This window comes from Cydia amplana, chromosome 7, assembly GCF_948474715.1.
Source record: "Cydia amplana chromosome 7, ilCydAmpl1.1, whole genome shotgun sequence".
In the NCBI taxonomy this organism is placed as follows: Eukaryota; Metazoa; Arthropoda; class Insecta; order Lepidoptera; family Tortricidae; genus Cydia; species Cydia amplana.
The window spans coordinates 9,264,904-9,284,606 of record NC_086075.1 but is presented as its reverse complement, the minus strand read 5'-3'; positions in this window follow the sequence as shown (position 1 = coordinate 9,284,606).

Sequence of the window (19,703 nt, the reverse complement as noted above, 5' to 3'; positions counted from 1 at the left end):
AGCCAAAAGCTCGGTCTATGTGGACGTGCCTCGAGGCCGTTCGGGCGCACGTTGGCTCGGCCGAGCGTGCCTCGGGGTCGAGCCGTCCGCTGTCGGTAAATGTGACATGCTCAAAGGTGCCTCAGTGTGCGCTGTTCGTTCGGTGTGGACTGGTGGTGGTTTTGGCTCGCGAGTGCAGATAGTTTTAAATAATCGGTGCTTGAAACATAACATGTTTTCCATCCATTGCTGATTGGAGCAACATGGGGTATATTCCATTTATTCTCAAATTCTTCCGATATAGCTAGCCATTCTTCTTCTGTAGACGGAATGTAAAAAAATACTAGGTATTTTTTATTGCATTTATGTTTTTGCTTTGTCATAACCCAACACATACCTATGTTACGAAACGCGCGTTATTGTGTAGAAAATGTAGTAAAAATTTGATTTTACTACATTGTTCACTTCACTAGAAATGGGTCCTCAACCAATTCCTTTTCATTAAACTAGAATTATCAAATTATGACATTATCAAATAAAGGGACACTGTTTGCTAGTTTCAACTATTCACACGTGAGATATTAACGAACAAAAGAAAAACCGTGGCAGAATAAAACAAAAGCACAAATAAATAACCAGGAAGGAACAACAAAACAATTTGCACAAGCCAGGTCAGTTAACCGGCTAGTAACAACAGATGCACGTGCCCCCATTGTTTCTCAGACAGACCCAATCAACCAGAAACGGCTGAGCGACAAAATAGTAATTTTCTCTATAATTTGTGTCGCACTTTTTAACTTTCTCAGACAACAATGAGCACAAATTTTCAAAATCTTCCAGGGACATACGTGTAAAATTATGTACGGTTTCGTCATGTTTCAAATCTTGAAATAATTTATTCCCATGTTTATTGTGACGGCATAAAGTTTTTTTATCCACCAGCGTCTTGGTCTTTTCTTGAAACATGAGTTTTTCCTCTTTTTTAATCAATAAGCCACTAGAAAAATAGCACCAGCAGAAATAACACAACTATCCACCGTGAATTGCCTCGGACTTCTTATGGCTCGGTCTGCCTCGCGAGGCTCGCCTCAGTGTCTCCGAGCGAAACCGCGAGGCTGCCTCGCGAGGCCAGGCTCGCGAGCCACACATCCGAGGCTGCCTCGCGAGCGCGTGCCCTTGGTGGAGACCCGGCTTAACATGCACGCCGCACGCTCCGCCCCGCTGCACGACTCGAGCGTCCACTCCGACCTTACACTTTAACGCTTATTGATTTTGCTATCAGTGCAAAGTAATACTAAATCAAAACGTTGTATTTCCTTACATTACATTAATCTACATAAGCTTTTTTATGCCACGCGTGAGTCTAATAAAATACACGTATCTAAAACAAACAGTTTCGGCTTAAGAGCGTATTCAGCAACTGTAAATAAGATGCCAATACATTTTCAAGTAACAAATTCACTTTGTTTTGTATTTATTTGTACAAAAAGTTAATTTCATGCGTTTCTTCGAATCGTTTGCATTTCCAGAATTTCAAACGTGCCGGTATCATCCTGAAACAAAACCCTATCGCTCTTGCAAATTTGAGCGATAGAGAGGCAGATAACGCCTTTTCGATTTTCGATGTTTGTTTGTAGGTCCACTGATATCGTATTGGTGTATAATATTTTATTTCTGAATACGCCTTCTCTACGCAGATTAGCCCAGTTTTGTGCGTTATATTAAAAGCTTTCAAATAAATTAAATAAAGTTAGGCGTGCCGTTATTATGTATTGCCTTTTAGTTGATTCTTATGTTTCGACAAGGTAACGATAAGTAATATTAAATCTATATTATTACCTATTACGTGATTTGGTCATTTTAATTTTATTAATGAAACAATTGATTTGTCAATAATACAAAGGTATTTTTGGGCACGTTCCAACTCCGGCCCACACTGGCTGGCTGAGATACCAAAAGAGCGAGTCCGAGGTGAACCCCTGAGAGACTTCCAAAAACTTAAGAAAAACTAACAGTTTTTTATTACGTAAGTAAATATAATTGCACCACAAATAAATAAAAATTCAGAAAAATATTTACAAAGTAAATGAAGACAGCAACCGGCGGTGTACTTAATCGCTATAAGTAAAATTATTACCAAAATGAATGCAGACTCTATAAACTCTATTGAAGTCTCGGAGGCGGTCATATTATAGGCTAACGCGGGTGATAAGGACTGATAGCCATCAACAATTACCAGCACGAACAATAATTGATCAATGGCCATTCCTTGCGTCCTTAACGGAAATTAAAAAACCGGCCAAGTGCGAGTCGGACTCGCGCACGGAGGGTTCCGCACCATCAATAAAAAATAGAGCAAAAAAAAACAAGCAAAAAAACGGTCACCCATCCAAGTACTGACCCCGCCCGACGTTGCTTAACTTCGGTCAAAAATCACGTTTGTTGTATGGGAGCCCCACTTAAATCTTTATTTTATTCTGTTTTTAGTATTTGTTGTTATAGCGGCAACAGAAATACATCATCTGTGAAAATTTCAACTGTCTAGCTATATCACGGTTCGTGAGATACAGCCTGGTGACAGACGGACGGACGGACGGACAGCGGAGTCTCCGTAATAGGGTCCCGTTTTTACCCTTTGGGTACGGAACCCTAAAAAGCTTGTTAATTTGTATCTAGTCAGCGTAAAATGCGGGCGTTAATATGGGCCCATTATTAGTGCTGTCATTTCGATAAGAAAGATACGAGAAAGAAACGCGTCAGGCAAGTTGATTTTTGATTCTCGCTACTAGAAAGATTTGTGATAATTGATTATCAGATAAATTTCAGAACTATAGTTTCCATAAATTATTTGATGATTAATTATATAGTCAGGGCATTATAGGGGCAGTCGGGCCAAGTAAAGACCACACCGATTTTAAAGTGTAGCAATGCCACAATAAAATAAAATAAAATAATGGTGGAATCACACCTATTAGCATTTTGAGCCGTAAAATGCGGCTCAAAGCTAAGAGATGTGATCTCACTAATTGTAATACGACCTTTTTCCACTAGTAATTTGACCTAGTTCCACTTTTTGTCATTGCAAAGTCCATAGTCAGCTTGGTCATCAGACTACCTACGTATAACCACTACGTAAGTTCGACAGCTATAGGTATTAATATTTACAGTTATGGTACATTAGCTTGATCATTCGTCCAGTTTGAAATGAGGATAAAACGTATGAGCTGATGGAAAAACTGCCAGACGGATAAACGATCGCTAATAGAGTTTCCGTTTTAGGTGAATGAAAACTGCGCATTCGAACCGTACTCATCGATGAAACGTACCTATTCATAGCACGTGTATTTGGTATATGCAAACGTGTTTTTATTTAAATTTATTTATTTTTGGGACTTTTGACTATTACACACCTTGTCCTTTACCTTTCTTTTGAACTTCTTTTAAACGTTATATAATGTTATTCGGAGTATACCCCTTCCCTGCGTCGATTCTCCAATTAGGTACTAAATGTCCTAAATGTGACCTTAATTTCCTAATCCAATGAAGTATTTTCAGTTTCCAGCCACTTGTTTTTTTTGTTCCTTATTATCTTTCAACACACAGTCAATAACATCGATGATTCTTATGACATTCTATGTCTACCTACAAATTTACTACAATATCAAAATTATTTTCAGTTTCCAAATGCCCGACGGAGAAAAGAACCAACATATAAAGTGAGGGTAGATCTCCGGCAAACATTGCGCTAGGGCTCTTATTCACAAAAGTTACCAACTGTCTAACTTAATACAACCAGAATAAGTCTAAATAATAATAATATCACAAATTTGTTACAAAAGCCGAGATCAATGTATACTGGAACCTGTACAAGAGATCAAAGATTTTCTGAACAGCGGGCAGTTTAGAGTTGCAACTCACGTACTCCTGTGATACGATCCCGGTGCTATTATTGCGAACCGCACTTCGTTATGTAGTTGAGCAAATTTAGTATTACCGGCCTTCGCGGGGACGCGATCTATGATAGTATAGGTATAAGTATAAGGAAAAAAATCAAACCCTGTTCACGTAGGTGTCAACCATTTCAGTCGTAACTACATTATTTGATGCGGTCGTCGCCAATTTTGTTTGCAGATTTTACTTTATTGACGTTTTGAACCGAGCTAGCGAAAAACGCGAGCAAACTTTTTAGCTTAGACAAAACTGTTTTCGTATGTCTGTCCGGATCTGCTGTTAGGCTGGGCTCCACTACATATGATATAATTAATTTATATTAATTGTCTTTTTTTTTTGGTCGATTCAGTTTTCGAAAAATTCTCAAAATGTCAGATTTGGTCCCACGCGGTCACACAATAGCCACTAGTTTTATAACATGTTTGTACGTTTCATACAAAAAAAAACACTAATACAGTTTTAAATGCCTTAATAACCGAGAGTTGGGCTTGCCAAGGAGGATCTAATTTCTAATTATGAAAATTAGAATTCTCGGCAATGTTTGCAATTAAGAAGGAATGGAAAAATTTACTGATTCGGCCAAGAAAAAATGTATTCTTGGCGCCTAATAACTTCCCTTAATTCGAATTAAAAGTACATATTTAACTGTATTCCAGGGGCTGGATCGGAAAGTGTTTTACAGTCATTACACCGCCCAATGAAAAATCAATTGTTTTACCGAATTTCTAGCTTATTTAACGATATTCGACGAAATAACCCCGCGCTTACTTAACAATATCCGATAATCCAAGCTTTACAGAATTAATGATGTTAAAAATTTGCGCTAAAGGTCAAACGTCAACAAAGCATATTTGACCCACTTGCAGCCAGGCCAACGTGCCGATTCAATCCCACCCAATTACTGCATATATCGGTATTCACTACCACGGATGACTTCATGATATAACAGATAGAGATGGAGACATGGCGAATTGTATGGGATCCTGCTTATTTAATCCCAAGCAATTATAACACATTGATAGCATTTAAATTTTGGTCGGAACAGGATTTGTTCGTCTATAAAATGTAAATTCAAAGTTAGGAATATAAACCGAAATACAGTATTTGTACAGTCAACAATGTGAAAAATCAAAGATATGTATTCATTTTTCACATTGTGACAAAGTGCAAAATTTTAAGTAAACATATGTCGGAGCGAGACACCAGAAAGACGTATTGCAGCATTACAGTTCATAGTTAGACGCCTGTATAAAATCGATTAGCAATGTTTGGCGTATTGTTGAACTAAAATGACAGGCTTTGGAACGTAAAGATGTGTACCTATCTTGAGTGAACGTAGGCACGGGCAGGCATTTTTGTCGTTATGTTGGTAGACTGGTCAGGCAGGTTTACCAACTTGAATTGGAGGCGGGAGCGGTTGGCTCCGCCGCGGGAACTGGCTTCCTTCTTCTTGATCGGACCGCGCTAGAGATCGGACGTTAGCCAAGCTCGTGCCTAATTCGCTACGTTCCTGAAGGCTTACACCTGAAGGATTATTCTGAAAGCTTATAGATTCTCACGTTCTTTAACCGTTTAGCTAAGTGTTTTATTCCAAGTGTTATTTTGATTTCTTATGTGCCATTATAAGCTTACTTTTGTAAAATAAAGAAACTATGTGTTGTTTTGAAAAGATGTGTCCCGCCGAGTTTGTTGCCGGGTTAAATCTTCTCGAGTCAGAGGTGTAGGGTTGGAGCCGGTGTAGTTTGAACGGATTTATGCGATCTTTTTATTTTCAAATCACACTGTAACAGGTTTTGTCACTTTTGTTGAGCTGCAGACTATCGGTGGTGTTTCTCAGGGATCGTAGGTTCGACGCTATGCTGTCACACAACCCGTCTGTGAAATTCCTTAAGAAATATACTTACTAAACGTATTTATAACTAGGTATGGGCGCCAGCACGCTGTACAGCGTACAAAAAAAAGGTTAAGCTAGAATGAGATAAAGTAAACTATTTCTTTGAGCTTGAGACAGTTATGTATTCTAAAAAAACTATCAGTTAGTATAAGAAGGTAGTACAAAGGATAACCTTACGCTATTATTATGTATCTAAGCTTAATGCTATTACAGTAGACTGGTTACGCAGTCTACATTAAAGTTTATCAATTTCTAATCACTGAAGTGTGCACCGAGCATTCAAAGTCTATAGAGAGGCCACTGTCGTGTTTGCTAAAGTTTTAAAATTAACTGAGAGATTAGATTGGACCACACCTGAGTCACGTGTCTGTAGCAGAAGGCAGTGGAGCCGTGGCCATGCTGTTCCAGTGGCGTGCCGAGGATGCAGCCAAAAGTCGCGGTGACACGCGTCGAAACCGTCGGCGCGCGTCCAGTTGGCTGACTCCCCAGTCACACCAACGTCGCGGTGAGCAGCATGGACCACGAGCCCAAGGCTACAGCGGCATCCAGCATTGACATGTGCCCGGAGAAAGAGTAAGCGTGCCCAAGTAACGGAGTGGACCGATGGGTGGATGGGTAGACCGATGGAGGGACGGATGGACCGGCATCAAAGCTAAAGAAAAGAATTATCATAAGAAACATGTCACACCTTGACTATGTATGTGCATTTCCTGCCATATCCTACAGAAATAAACCCAGGAATAATTAAAAGTACCATCTTACTTCAAGAATTTAGAGGAAAACTTACAATCTGCCACGTGGTCATTTGCCACATATGAACAAAGACGGAAAAAAGGAAAACTACACTTTCTACAATAAATATGCGAATTCTTACCCGGATTTTCATTGAAACTGTCTGTGTGTATAAAAATAAGTTTTAATTTGGCCCTTCAAGGAACCACGGTACACGACGCCATGCTTGTGTGTGCTGTAACAAAGGAATGGAAAATCAATAACGTTGCAGAGACTGAATTATATTATTGTAACACTAAACTTTCGAGTTGCTACTTACCTTGCTACACGAAGTGTGGGTGCATGTTTTAAGGGATGCCTCCCAGGACGAATTGACTCCAGACCACGACGCTGTTCGCTCACATGCCGCCGGATCTCAAGTGATGAGAGGATCGCGTTCGACAATCGATTTCCTTTCATTCTTTTTTAAAGCTTGCGTCTATGACGCGGAGTCGAGAAATTTTGCCATGTAGCAATCGATGTCCCAAACAATATTAGAAAACAACAAATTAAAAGACTAATTATATTGCGTGTCAATATTTTCGAACTATTAAACCTAAATATTTAAACTCTAAAGATATCTAAAGTTAAAATAATAACCATAAACAATATAGAATTATAGTTGACTTTCACTTGATCGAGTATCTCTGGATGCCAACAGATGGCGTTAAAATTAATCCGTGACGACAGCTATTCCGCCACTAGATGTCGATAGGAGTATCATAACGGGGTCAATATTACCACAGTATTTTGAACCGTTACATTACCACCTAACTTAGATAAAAAAAAATGTTTAAATTACATTTTTTTTTTAATACCCTACTAACTATATTCACCATGCCATGAGGCATACGCAACGCTAACTATCAAGTTAAAAATATGTTTATACCTAACATGCAAGAAACTATTGACTAACGAGAAGATTGGGAGAGTAAATCTCGGCGGTGCAGCGAGCGAAGAAAATTCTAAGCGGGGTGCACGTCCGAGCTTTGCCTACACCACAACCACTAAAAGCTAAGAGTTGACTGCAGGAACACCACAGTGGGGCGTACAGACAGGAAGAAAACAAAATTTCGACCCTTGTCGACTTCATGGAGATGTGCATCAGAATAACACGAACTCCCCATGCACGGACCGCAAGCGAGAATCCAATGCATGAAATAAAGTAGACCGCGACTTAGCAGTCAAACCCGTTCCTAATTAAAAATAAACTACAAAATTATTCTAAGTGTCGAAACCGGTGATACATTTTTCCCCTATCTCCCCTTTTGTACCAAATGTGTAGAAACACACCGAAGACTTCCGTCCCCTATCAGAGATACAAAGAGAAGTATTCAGAGTCAAGTATTTTATCAAGAAATAAAGTTACGTAAGTATTTGTCCTTCAGAATTTGTTCCAACAGAAGTAAAAACAATATCCCCGTACACTGTTCATAGAGAGAGAAAACAGTGCACAATAAGCAGAACGTACCTACTCAGAAATCTTCAATTTCCAATTAAAGTTTAAAGTCATCACAAAAAATTAGAGTTTTAAAAGAGATGAGCACTGAATTGCCTCAGTCTCCCCTTTTCTAGTGTCAAAATGTGTAAGAACACACCATGAAATTATTTTCATAATATAAAACACAAGAATAACCCTTGATCACAGATGCAATTAGGTTTTTACGTGAAACGGAACGCATATAGCTTGACGTATAGGCTTCCCATTCCAAAAGGTCATAAGCGCCAAAAGAAACGGAAATGGAGGCTATATACAAGTGCTTAATGAAAAATTTCGCTCCAGATGGGACCGAAATTTCCTCCAATGTTCAAGGGAACATGGATAAACACATCACTGCACTTATAACCACCATTTTCACTTCACAAAGCACTTTATCACATCACTTTATTAAATGAACAACTGACCTTCAATTCAAGACAAGAATCCAGGAAATCAGCTGACGCCTTAAGCATCAAAAGACGAAGTCACATCCAAATCTCCTCAACAACGAAACATCGATGTCAAAAAGCAATAGTTACAAGCCAGCAATATTCTCCCTATAGAAGAATTTAAAGTGAAATCCAACATAACAAAAACACTTTATTGAGTTATGGGGAATAAAAAAAAGTCAAGTCCTAGATATGTTTTGTAAACAGTGGGCTCCGTGCCAAACTATTCAAACATGTAGTGATATTAAAGTAACTAGATAACCTGCATTGTTGTTTTGTTTACAACCATGTTCATGGAACATTTAGATAGCAAAGTTATAAAGTTTAGTGAGACCTAACCTAACAGTATTCTAAGTAAACAGAATTTACAAGAGTAAGTAGGTATTTGTACTTTGCAGAGAGGCAATAGTACAGCGTTCATTTTAGAACAGAGAGAAATACCTATGCAATATTCCTTTGTTGAATATCGCTTAAAATAAAAGAGATAAGTTTCTTAAGAGAATAACTACACCTATAATTAATATTTAAGTTGTCTTGTTTACAGTATACCAACGACTTAGAAAATATGGTAAAATTATAACATACCTATTAAAGTAAGATAAAAAATAATATCTAAAGCTAAGAGTAGGTATCGAGTACGGTTATGTTCATCGTTAGAACACAATAGAGATGAGTAACATTTTCTTTATAAATATTACTTCTAGTAGGAAAAAAAAAAAATTAGTTTCTTAGACCTAACTATAGTAAGTAAGTTCGGAGTATCAAGAAAAAGTAAGGCGGTAATGGAAATTACTTTAAGAACTAAGTTTCCTTAACAAAAAAATATAATTAAGTAGGCATTTGCATAAATGACTACAGTAGGTACTAGCAAATGGCTTGGTACAGAGTTCTTATGTTAGAACATAGAAAGTAGCTTCACTTTCAGTAAGTATTGGTAATAAAAATAGAACGCTTTAGCCCTAAATTGCAAGGCCTATAAAGCAATAAATAAATAAATATAAGAATAGTTATAGTGAGACAGAGCGAACTAACTTTGACTTTCGAGTGGAGATGACCTGTGCAGAGAAGACCAGAGACGGCTGCGAGACAACGATGAGAGGTATAACCCACCAACGACTTCTGCAGACCTGAAATTTACCAGCGACCAACAAATTTGAGGGAAAAGGAGGCAGATTAATTTTAGTGTTGTCGCTTGGTGCATTTTGAAAAAAAATAATGTTTTTAAGTTTTACTTAACAGTGGTCTCTTTTTACATAGAAAAATTAGTGCATCTTTGAGCAAACAGTAAGCAGGTATTTATGTAAGGCTATTTTACATACAGAGTTATTATTATTAAATCATTGAGATAAGAATAAATTTAGGTACAGATTGGTACAGAGTAGTCAATGTTTAGAGAATTTCATATACAAAGTTTAAAGAAAAATACAGTTTCTTGTTTTTAGGAAAAAGCCACAAGTATCACAATTTATAAGGTTGTAGTATTAATATCAGCTTTAATATATTATGTTGACATACATAGTCAAAGGTCAAAGTATTAAATAAGTTGTAGGCAAGCAAGCAGAACAAACCATGGCGTCTTAAACTAAAATTGAAGATGTGCACAGTGCATTAGTGAGCTCAAAAAAATAGCAAAAAAAAAGGATTTCTTTCAGAATCCACAGACTGCGACAGCAATATAAAAGCGAAAGCGTAGCCCCACGTTGGGCGCCAAAATTGTAACAGGTTTTGTCACTTTTGTTGAGCTGCAGACTATCGGTGGTGTTTCTCAGGGATCGTAGGTTCGACGCTATGCTGTCACACAACCCGTCTGTGAAATTCCTTAAGAAATATACTTACTAAACGTATTTATAACTAGGTATGGGCGCCAGCACGCTGTACAGCGTACAAAAAAAAGGTTAAGCTAGAATGAGATAAAGTAAACTATTTCTTTGAGCTTGAGACAGTTATGTATTCTAAAAAAACTATCAGTTAGTATAAGAAGGTAGTACAAAGGATAACCTTACGCTATTATTATGTATCTAAGCTTAATGCTATTACAGTAGACTGGTTACGCAGTCTACATTAAAGTTTATCAATTTCTAATCACTGAAGTGTGCACCGAGCATTCAAAGTCTATAGAGAGGCCACTGTCGTGTTTGCTAAAGTTTTAAAATTAACTGAGAGATTAGATTGGACCACACCTGAGTCACGTGTCTGTAGCAGAAGGCAGTGGAGCCGTGGCCATGCTGTTCCAGTGGCGTGCCGAGGATGCAGCCAAAAGTCGCGGTGACACGCGTCGAAACCGTCGGCGCGCGTCCAGTTGGCTGACTCCCCAGTCACACCAACGTCGCGGTGAGCAGCATGGACCACGAGCCCAAGGCTACAGCGGCATCCAGCATTGACATGTGCCCGGAGAAAGAGTAAGCGTGCCCAAGTAACGGAGTGGACCGATGGGTGGATGGGTAGACCGATGGAGGGACGGATGGACCGGCATCAAAGCTAAAGAAAAGAATTATCATAAGAAACATGTCACACCTTGACTATGCATGTGCATTTCCTGCCATATCCTACAGAAATAAACCCAGGAATAATTAAAAGTACCATCTTACTTCAAGAATTTAGAGGAAAACTTACAATCTGCCACGTGGTCATTTGCCACATATGAACAAAGACGGAAAAAAGGAAAACTACACTTTCTACAATAAATATGCGAATTCTTACCCGGATTTTCATTGAAACTGTCTGTGTGTATAAAAATAAGTTTTAATTTGGCCCTTCAAGGAACCACGGTACACGACGCCATGCTTGTGTGTGCTGTAACAAAGGAATGGAAAATCAATAACGTTGCAGAGACTGAATTATATTATTGTAACACTAAACTTTCGAGTTGCTACTTACCTTGCTACACGAAGTGTGGGTGCATGTTTTAAGGGATGCCTCCCAGGACGAATTGACTCCAGACCACGACGCTGTTCGCTCACATGCCGCCGGATCTCAAGTGATGAGAGGATCGCGTTCGACAATCGATTTCCTTTCATTCTTTTTTAAAGCTTGCGTCTATGACGCGGAGTCGAGAAATTTTGCCATGTAGCAATCGATGTCCCAAACAATATTAGAAAACAACAAATTAAAAGACTAATTATATTGCGTGTCAATATTTTCGAACTATTAAACCTAAATATTTAAACTCTAAAGATATCTAAAGTTAAAATAATAACCATAAACAATATAGAATTATAGTTGACTTTCACTTGATCGAGTATCTCTGGATGCCAACAGATGGCGTTAAAATTAATCCGTGACGACAGCTATTCCGCCACTAGATGTCGATAGGAGTATCATAACGGGGTCAATATTACCACAGTATTTTGAACCGTTACAACACCTTTTAAAACTAAATAGCAATTAGTTATTTTTATCGCTTAGTCCTAAAATATGGTAGGCACTAGTATGGTTAACAAGTCCGAATGTTTATTTCATGCGTTTGTAGCATACCTACTATTTTGGCTGTGAAGTAATACATCTAGGTACTACCCCCACGCGCCCACCGCCATCGGGACCATCCGTCGCCGACACATATATTTGACGCCGACTGTATTAACGTGACGCACTTTGCCATCTGCTTCACGCCTTCTGTTTCACGAAAAACTAATTTATATGTAAACACCAAAATACAATCGAACCTGAAACTGACGAACCAACGCGAAATAAACGCGATGAACGTATCTTCCGTTTTCGATAAAGTGGCGTGTCGTTATTATTAGTTTAGGTATCTGTGTCACTAATGCAATTATATATATCGATATTGCTATATTAATTACCTACAGTTTTTGCTTTAGGTACTAGGTTAGGTACTTATGAATTTAATGTAAATTCGTGGCAACGAAGGACAACTGAGTTGAAAAGTTGAAATGAATTGAAACTAGATTTATTTAAAAAATATTTTTAAATAAATCTATAACGGGCGGGAACAACTACGGCAACAAACAATATATTTAAAAGTCTTGAGGCTAATTATAATTGTTATGGGATGCACTATGGTTGTAAATAATTTACATGGCATTACAAACAGTTTTGTGAAGTCGGGTTATTTATATTACAGAGTATTTTGTGTTCTTGTTCCGTCTGAGCTAACTTTACGTCTCGAGAATTCCTATACTTCGTTTTTTTTTAGGATTAGAAATTTGGTAAAAAATCTTGATGTGTCTTTTAATTGAAACACACATTTTAAAAATAAGTTACGGTAAATATGTAACAATTATGAATCTAATACGATCTTTTATAGTCTTCTGCTTTCATAAGTAATAGTTATTGATTTTTAAAAAGTGTTTTTCTAATCCTAAAAAAACGAAGTATAAGGCCGGAGAAGACAAGTAGACGAAGGTATAGACCTAGTTGTTATCCCCATACTGCGGTAAAACTGTCAAATTATGCTACAATAGACATTCTTAACCACCTAATGTCCAAATATAACGTTGCATTACACGTACCTGCTAATTGTGGTAAGTGGCCAGTGGGTATTTATAGACCGTCTGCGTGATTCACCGGATTGGTCTCGACACCACTGTATCACCAGAAAGACTCATTTAAGCTCATCGATCTAATAGATAATGCCTTACAGACTTGCGTGGAAGCTGACCGGTGGTCTGGCTAGACTAAATTAAGAGCCTAGGCGTTGTTTCATTAAGGTAAAGTTCGTTGGAATCTCGCAAATTACATTTTTAAATTTGTCAACGCACTTGACGGATATTTTCTACATACCAACTTTTCCTCGTTTTATGCGCATACCATGCAGTTTCACCACAAAAAGCCAAGGTCCGCTCGGCTGTAGAATTACAAGATTTGATTTAAATAGATACGTGTATTCCAAAAAATCTTCCGTTGGTTACATTACTCACCTCCGGTTAGAACGTTGAACCATTGGGTCCGTACAGTTTTTTGCCTTTATAAGTATGTGAACAAAACAACTAGTTCATCTGCAATGCTATCTGTGATACCACCCTGTTAATACTATATAGCAGTCCAATCTATTAGTCAGTCAGTTTAGTTTACAGCTCACAGCACAGCCTTCAAATATTCATGGTGCGATCGATTGCACGCGCTGCGCTGCAGGCCCGGACAATCAAAACACTGTTGTTGCATTACTAAGCTCATGTCGAGGTCAATTTATGATGCCAGTTACTTGCATACCTGCTTGATATTTAGTGAAAGTGGGAGCTGGGGCTTTGTTGTCGGTTTTGATAATTTATAGTGTGCACGGTGATTTTGGGACACCGTAGTGATTACACGTAGAAGTTAAAGGGTAGAAGGCTGAACTTGTGTGGTCGGTTCATGTGACGATAACTTTAACTTTGAGGTAATTGTTTTTGTTTATTATCGCCTCAGAAATGTAACCCCTATGAATAATAATCCGTCCACAGTTTTTTTTTTCTTTGGCGGTGGAGTTTGAAGCATTACTAGATAATTTCAAGATAACTTTGCTGCAGTACCTATGAAACACCTGCACAACTTTTCGTGATATGAAAAGATGTATAATTTCGTTAGTATTTAAAATCTGCCGGAAATGCACTTGAACACAAAAACGCCAATTATGATCGACAAAGGAAGCCTTGCGTTGGTAAAATGAAAAATAATTTAATACTTAATACATTTCATACATCATGCCAAAGCTCGCTAACGTCAAACTGCACTGAGCACTCAACATTTAACCAAATTGCGTTAAGTTATCGGAGTTATACCACCAGAACATTAAGCGAGTAAGGTAAGCCTCCACTCAGTTGCAGTCCGTAGGCTGTGCTCCCCGCTCCCAGAATTAATAACTTTCTCGTCAACCCCCTCTCCCCAAGCGCCCACCCTGTCTCATCCCACGGAGTCGGTTACCTTTGTTCGATTTCTCGATGAATTGCCTGAGAAAAATCATTGCAAGACACCTATTCAAATTGAAGGTAGATCTATTTAAGAAATACGTGGAAAGATTGGTTAATATACTTTACAGTAGGTTTGGGTTGTGATGTTAAAAATGGTGTAGTAGTTTTGGTTTAGGCTCATAATGTTTGTATAAATAATTTCTAAGACAGATTTTAACACGATATTTCACAACAAAAACGATAGGTAGGAGATAGGTTTTGCATAGTTATCCTTTTTAAGCTCCAACTTCCCCGTCAGCGCGCCTCTCAGGTGACGCTGCGGACCTTCGACCAAAACACTTTTGTCACCAAATTCACCGAACAAAACTCCAAGAACAGTAGACTGTCGCTGTACTTAGCGCCATCCAATTCAATGGCAAGCCTGATGCACTCACAACATTGACTTAGCGGTCACGATTTTCAGCATTTAGAAACTGATTAACCTGTCAGCTCCCAAGGGCTCAAATTTGAGCCAGAACGCTTATGGTGACGTCACACACGTGGGAACTCACGGGTTAAATGATATACATACCTATAAAGACGTACATTGTATATGTGCATATAGGCTTTACTTGATATAGGATTCACCGCAGATCATTCTACTCATTAGACTTGTATTTGCTAATAAGTCACGAGTGAATGAACCCCAATCGTACCTACAACCTTTTATTTACCTCGCACTGCTCGTCTGTTGGTCGACGCGGTTGAAATTACCATTAATCTGCTCGAAATAACATTTCAATCCCAAACATATCCAATTATTTCACTACATAAGCGACAATACTATTATATAATGACAAGGCGACCTTTTGTTAAGGAGGTTTGACCTTTATTATAACTAAAAAATACCCTTAACTAGCGATGTTTTGAAACCGCCCCTTGATCTTAAGGATCGGATTTTTCCGGATATTGGGGTCGAGTTCCCATCGTAAGAGCCTTCTTCCGTCTCCCTCTGACACGATTGTATGCTACAAAAAGAAGAACAGCCTAAGGTTGTACGGAATGTTTTACTGCTCAGTCTTTTTTCTTTTCAGGGGTCGGTATTCGGTTTGCCTCTTTGACTCTGTTTGGGTGTGTAATGATTTGAGCGTGTAATTTGCTTAAAAAATGTCGCCGCCTTTCATTTGCTTGTTTATCATGCTTATATGGGATTCATTTGATGATGTTGTTTGTATTTGCGTGGCAAAGGGTGATGAGGAATGTTTATGTATGCGGTTAGAGATGTTGGTACAATTTGCGAAGATATTACGGAGATATAAATCAAATTGCGTTGAATAATAGTGTCAGAGGCGCAAGGAATCCTATTGAAGGTCAAATATTATACTCGTACTCGTCATTAGAAGATTTCACCATTTGGTGGAAACCAAAATTCACTAAATAAATACACTTTTCGGTTTTTCCAAAGATATCTAAATACTATGACCCGCGCGGTAGATTGCTAAGTTGCTACGCTCAACCAATAGCGGAATTATCAAATATATACCATAAATTTCGTTTTACGTTAGACGTTATCAATATTATTACGGTTTTACTCCATCGTACAGTCGGAGCCGTAAAATCCCTGAAAAAAAGGGGAAAGAGAGAAGGCCACAGGAACAGAGAAAAACTGTATCTAGCAAAACTGGAAAGGCGAAGTCTAACATTAAGCCATAATGTGCACGAAGAACTTCAAATACGTGAGTAACCAGTTTTAATACTTATATTTACGAGTTATATGTCTGCGTCTCATGGAAGATTTATTACGCTGGAAATGTACTTGCCGTGAAACAAACCCATAGAGAAACCTGGTCTTCATTAGGACGACATGATGTCACGATCCTCAGCATTGAGGACACCACTGAATGATAACTTACCTACCTGCTCCGTTGAACGCTGGTGACCTAGCGATAAAGCTTTTGGCTCCCAAAGCGGAAGTCGAGGGTTCGAACCTCAGCGCTTCAATGAGGTATCAATGAGTTTCTTGGTAAGGCTAAGTAAAACATGGTGAGGAAACGAACTGGCTGCAAGGTGAGATGGCAGTCGCGTTTGTAAAAATCAGTGTCAGCGCCAATTCTTGTAATTAAGTTGCCTAAAACCCCGGGCTGCTTAAGCTAGCCGTTGTAAAAAACAGGTACGCTGTTAGGAAGATGATTTACCTTCTCCGTATTTCAGAACTCGGGGGCGCACTTAAGTGACAGAGCGCGGCGAGCGCTGCAGGCTTCCGCGAGCAGACGGAAGCTGGACAGTGGACTTGGCCTTAAATGACTCACTACAATTAAGTTTTTGTCAAAAATTTCATTTTTGGTACAAGTTTTTATCGCTGACTGTACTTTTCTTACGACAGACAACTAATACTCATCGAGACAATTCTAAAAAGCCCTAACACAATTAGGTTGCGTTGTTTCATCACTGAGTTTCTATGGCCACATCCTGTCTCCATCATCAGATCAGCTCGATGGTACCATAATATTGCATTGTCACCCGACTTACATGTGTATGCAATATTTCAGCTCAATCGGAAACCGGGAAGTGGATCAAATTTAACTTACAAGATTTGATTACAGACAACGGGACAGGTGAAAGTAAATAAAAGCTTGGAAAAAGGAATCATTTCACTAACATTTTGAATAATGCGGAGAATAAAGGTAAAGCTACATGGGATATTATTAAAACTTACACAGGCCGGTCTACAAATTCAACAGAGATTAAGGCGATAGAACATAACAATAACTTATTGACCGATCCTCAAAAAATTGCTGATGCTTTCAATAATTTTTTCATAGATATAACCCAAAATAATAACCCGAACAAACATTATTTTTGTTCTTTGGATATGGTTGAAAAAACAATTTTTGTTGAGCCTACGGACCCTCATGAAATAGGCAAATTAATAAAGACCCTGAAGAATACGAGAGCCGCTGGAATCGACAACATTAATGTCAAGGCGCTTAAAGCTATAGCCAATGAAATAGCGGTTCCACTAGCTCATGTTGTAAATCTATCATTAGAACAAGGACATTTTCCCAACAAGCTCAAGTTTGCAATTATAAAGCCTTTATTCAAGAAAGGTAAAACGATAGATAAAAGCAACTATAGACCGGTAGCGCTTTTGCCAGTTATATCAAAAGTCTTTGAAAAGGTCATGTATGGCAGGGTTTTAAAATACTTAAATAAAAATCGCATCCTCTGCTCAGAACAAAGTGGTTTCCGTAAAGGGAAATCAACTACACATGCTGCATTTAATTTAGTTTGCAATGTACTGGATGCATTAGAAGCAAACGACATGGTTGTAGGCTTATTCTTAGATTTAAGTAAAGCTTTCGATTTCGTAGATCATTCAATTATACTTAAAAAAATAGAAAAATATGGCATAAGGGGGCCTGCATTTAGATGGCTACAGAGCTATTTATCAGACCGTCGCCAAATAACTAGGGTTCAATATACATCTTCGACTGATAATTCTAAACTAACTGTAGACTCTGCTTCACGTATAAACCACAGTGGGGTACCGCAGGGCAGCATATTAGGGCCACTCCTATTCTTGCTCTATATAAATGATCTTCCTACCTGTATTAAACACCGCTGCCTTTTGTTTGCAGATGATACAACGATTGTTATCAGAGGTAAAGACGACAATGACCTGAAAGACAACATAAATGCTACTCTGACTGATGTAGGAGATTGGTTGGATCGGAATGGGCTGTGTATGAATACTTCAAAAACTAAACTAGTTCGATTTGCTACAAGAAATAGTAAATTAGTGCCATTAAATATAAGAATGGGTACTGAGCAAATAGAAGAAGTATCACATACTATTTTCCTAGGCATTGATATAGACGAGTATTTAAATTGGAAACATCAAATAGACGTAGCTTCCACTAAAATTAATAAATGTATCTATGCCATAAAAAAACTGAAGCGAATTACTTCAGACAAAACCGCGCTACTTGTCTATCATAGCTATGTTGCTTCCTCACTGCGTTATGGAATAGTATTATGGGGAAATGGCACGAACGTAAAACAAGCTTTCATAGCACAAAAAAAATGCGTGAGGGCAATAGCGGGAGTCAAGTGGTCTGAGTCATGCAGGCCGTTGTTTAAAAAGTATGGAATCCTGACAGTTCCGAGCTTATACATCTTAGAAATGTGCAAATTCGTTAAATGCAATTTGGAATTATTTGATCAGAAATGTAACATTGGAAAGCGCACAGTCACACATAAAGCTTTAGTAGTCCCAAAATGTAGATTAGAAGTGAATAAGAAAAATTGCTACCACATGGCTGTCCGAATTTACAATGCTCTCCCTATGTCATGGACAGAGTTACCAAGCAACAAATTTTTCTCTAAGTTAAGAACCTTTCTGATAACTGAATGTTTTTACAATATTAATGATTTTTTTCTCAAGACAGAACAAAATCGAACGCTTGACATGTGAATGATACCTACCTAATGAATACTGACCTTAATAGAAATGTAAATTATAATAATATTTAATTGACTCTTAGTTTATTTGAATTTTGTATTGCTGCTATTTATTTAATTTTTTAGTGTATTTTGAATTGTACTGTATGTATTTTAGGTATAAGGAAATTGTATACCGTAAACCGGTTGATTGTGACACTCACCAATCTAATAATATTGTAATATCTGTAAACTGACATGCACAATCTGACAATAAATGATTACTTACTTACTTACTTGTAAAAAAGCCTACATACTCACTGGTGGGGTAACTGGGGACCGAGTGATAGCTTTAAACATTTTTTACGGACTAATCTAATAGCTAGTTGAAAAAATTCCCTAAGACTGGTAAATCCTTATTGGCTTGACTGGTAAAAAGGACACTGCTAATTATTAGCCACGTTGGATACATATAATTGGAGAATATTTCCTTTATCTAACTTTATCCCTCCTGTCGCTACTTACCTCACTTGACGGTATTGCTGCAAAGTAGAGTGTTAGTTACCGTCCTGAGTTAACACCGTCCAATGCTTACCGGCGAGACTCTGCGCTCTGCGACTGTGGTGAAGAGGTTCAAACCGTTGAGCATATTATACAGCGCTGCCCTCTGCACTCTTTCCCAGGTCCCCCGGAAGATCTGTATAAATGAACACCTGACGTAATCTCGTAGCTCGGGACCCTGAATGTGGATTTATAATTATTTTATTTAGCTACTTACACATATTGTTTGAGAATGTTTATGTATATACGCCATACGATTAAATAAATGCTTACTTACATTTCAGCATCATCATCTGACCATCGAGTTGGTAGCATCCACGCTGCTCTATATTGTGTTTGCTCAAATGGTGGGC